Below are 3,944 nucleotides of genomic sequence, written 5' to 3'. Positions count from 1 at the left end.
AGCCCTGATCATTTATCAAGTCAAGGGAGAATGGCAAACTAAGGATCCGAAGCTAATCCCATATCAGAAGTACTTACTGGAGCTGATTAAGAAATTCGAAGAAATCTCTTTCACTCACCTTAGTCGAGACAAGAATCAATTTGCAGATGCCTTAGCCACCCTGGCTGTTATGGCTCAAATGGAAGAAGGGCAGACGACTCAGGTATTAAAGATTAAAGCAAGGAGTGAGCCAGCATACTGCTTCATGATCGAGGAAGAACCTGATGGTAAACCTTGGTATCATGACATCCTGCTTTACATCAGAACCAGAGAATTCCCCTCAGGGGCGAGCAAAAATGAAAGGAGGATGATTCGGAGATTAGCATTGGGATACTTCCCCAGTGGAGAAATTCTATACAAAAGGAGCTCCAACGGTGAATTGTTGAGATGTGTGGATGCAAAAGAAGCAAAGAGGATCCTTTTTGAGACTCATGAGGGAAATTGTGCAACCCATGCCAATGGGCATATGATGGCTAAGCAAATCATGAGACGGGGATATTTTTGGACTACTATGGAAAAGGATTGCGTCGAGTACTTCCGAAAGTGCCATAAGTGTCAAATCTACGCGGATCCGATAAATGTTCCACCTCAGCAATTGTTCAACCTCGTCTCAACATGGCCTTTCGCAATGTGGGGCATCGATGTGATTGGTCCCATCAACCCTAAGGCATCCAATGGGCATAGATTTATCCTGGTGGCTATCAATTATTTTTCTAAATGGGTCGAAGCGACATCATATGCTCACATTACGCAGAACACGTTCCTAAAATTCCTCAGAAATAATATCATTTGCCGGCATGGCCTCCCAAGTGAAATCGTCACTGACAATGCCAAGAATTTGAATAGTCCGAAGGTCCAAAGGTTATGTGATCAATACAGGATTCGACATCTCAATTCCTCCCCGTACCATCCCCAGATGAATGGAGTAGTGGAAGCTGCAAATAAAAATCTCAAGAGAATAATCCGGAAAATGAAGGTCACTTATAGGGATTGGCATGATATGCTTCCCTACGCCCTTCACGCATACCGAACTTCTGTAAGGACATCAACTGGGGCAACCCCATACTCACTGGTTTACGGGATGGAAGTTATACTGCCTATTGAAGTTAAAATTCCTTCCCTAAGGATTCTGAAGGAATCAGGGATTGATGAGTCGGAGTGGATCCGTCAAGGCTAGACCAATTAAATTTGCTAGACGAGAAAAGGCTGGCGGTAGCATGTCATGGGCAGTTATATTAGAGAAGACTGGCCAGGGCATTTGACAAAGGCATCCACCCACGTGAATTTCAACCAGGGGATCTCGCCCTAAAAAAGATACTCCCGAATCAAAACGATCCCCGGGGTAAATGGTCACCAACCTATGAGGGACCTATGTGGTTAAAAAAGCATTTTCTGGTGGGGCCCTGATCCTGACTCATATGGATGGTGAAGAATTTCCAAGACCAGTGAATGCTAACACTGTCAAAAGATATTATGCATAAGAAAGTGGGTGAAAATCCGAAAGGACGCCCCTAAAAAAAAATCTAGGGGTGAAAACCCGAAAGGCATCCCTAGAACCAGAAAAAGGAGAAATAAGGAAGGGGGCATGGAACCAAGGATGGAAATAAACCACCACTGCATGAATCTTCATTACTAGAGCATTTAAAGTAATGGCAGTTAAGAAATTTCAAAGTTAACTACAAGGAATCTGTGAGATCCATCCCTTTACCCTTTTTCTTTGAAACAGTACCTTTATTTTCCAAACCATAATAAAGTCATATTTCCTCCGCATATGTCTTTTTGCTTTTATCTTTCCCGCATACTCACACTTTAATATTATCCTTTTTCAACCTCTTTCTCTAATGCGCTATCAATCTATTAAAGTTTTGTCATAAGATTAGGATTTGAATACTGATAACCTCATGTACTTTGCTATGAAATTTACAGGGAATGGCCCAAAAAAAAAAAAAAAACTAGAAGTGAAAACCTGGAAGGGCGCTTCTAGTCAGATGGGCAAAAGGGAAAGTGAAAACCCGCAAGGGCACTTTTCGCAAAATAAGGAAGTCAAGGGCAGAAGGGGAACTGTGGGAAGTAAGTAAGTAGCCAAGGACAATGGGTTAAGTCTTGCAACTCGTCCTCCATTAATCGTTTATCTTCGCAATCCTGTTAAGTACACTTCGTCGCTGAGGAACTTCTCGTGTCAAGTTAGACTTGCTTTGTAAGTTGATTTTAATTTCCAGCATTTAAATTTCCTGTTAATCAACCTCTGGTTCCTTGATCTAAGTTGATTTTAATTTTCAGCATTTAAATTTCGTGTTAATCGACCTCTGGTTCCTTGATCTAAGTTGATTTTAATTATCAGCATTTAAATTTCTTGTTAATCGACCTCTGGTTCCTTGATCTAAGTTGATTTTAATTATCAGCATTTAAATTTCTTGTTAATCGACCTCTGGTTCCTTGATCTAAGTTGATTTTAATTATTAGCATTTAAATTTCTTGTTAATCGACCTCTGGTTCCTTGATCTAAGTTGATTTTAATTCTTAGCATTTAAATTTCTGGTTAATCAACCTCTGGTTCCTTGATCTAAGTTGATTTTAATTTCCAGCATTTAAATTTCCTGTTAATCAACCTCTGGTTCCTTGATATAAGTTGATTTTAATTTCCAGCATTTAAATTTCCTGTTAATCAACCTCTGGTTCCTTGATATAAGTTGATTTTAATTTTCAGTATTTAAATTTCTTGTTAATCAACCTCTGGTTCCTTGATCTAAGTTGACTTTGATTTTTCAGCATTTAAATTCCTGTTAGTAACCTCAACATTTCAATACCCAATCGCCCAAAATATGGGTCTGAATCTTTACATAATCCCTACACAGGAAAATTTTTCCCTTCAGTAGGAATTATGTAAAGAGGGGCAGCTGTCGACACCATATTTTGGCCGATCCCCGGAATCAATAAACTTTGAAATCGATCCCCAGCACCAAGCCTCTCTTTGCCAGTTAATCACATTTCCGATCTCTCTTCAAAAGGAATCAAATTAGTACTAAGTCTCCATATCATTTAAATCCTATCTGATCTCTTGAATCAATTACCAAGTTTTTTGACCGGTCAATCACATTTCCGATCTCTCTTGTCAAACGAAATTGGACCAACATTAACTCGTCATGCCATCCGATTCCCCATTCATAAATATTGTGGATAGCTGCTCAATAAAGTTAAAGTTTTAATCCGGCTTAACGGTGCTTCCGATCTTAAGTGTTCAGATCAGGTTTCCAGTTTTAATAATCTTAAGTTCCGTTCAGTGTTTGTTCTCGGTTTAGGCCGATCTCATGTCTACAAAGTTTTACCGATCTCTCACACATAGGTTAATAATTACTTTCAAGTTGTTCTAATATGTTCAGACAATCAGGCGCTCATGCAACTTAGATACTTTTCGATCTCATTCAATCATTAAAAAAAAAGGGGAACTTCATTTCATTTCAAATTAAAAATTTATACAAGTCATTCGGCTGAAGGATCACCCCCAGCCTGTTCTACATTTTGTTCACCCACTCTATCACCTTCGGCCTCCTCCTCACTATCCTCTTCGTCTTGCGGAGCCAGGTCTATCATCCAGGAAAAGTCCTCTTCAGGATAACGCTTCTTGAGCTCGGCCAAGAGATCCCCATGGGCGTTCATATAAGCACCGGCCTCCCTTGTCACCGCCTCTTCTTCTTTTGCCTTGAATTCGTTAGTGAGGCGAGCTACATCGGCGGCTCGGACCGCCCAAACCTCTTCAAGAACATGGGCTTGCTCGGTCAACTTATCCTCGTAGAACTTCATCCGCCCCTCAATTTCAGCTATATAGTTTTGGGCGGATGAAAGTTGGGATCGGAGGGAAGCTGCTTCATGACCCACCTTCTCGATCTCTTGCCTCATACGGTGAG

This window comes from Hevea brasiliensis, chromosome 9 (genome assembly GCF_030052815.1).
Source record: "Hevea brasiliensis isolate MT/VB/25A 57/8 chromosome 9, ASM3005281v1, whole genome shotgun sequence".
Lineage (NCBI taxonomy): Eukaryota > Viridiplantae > Streptophyta > Magnoliopsida > Malpighiales > Euphorbiaceae > Hevea > Hevea brasiliensis.
Note: the sequence above shows the minus strand (reverse complement) of the source record.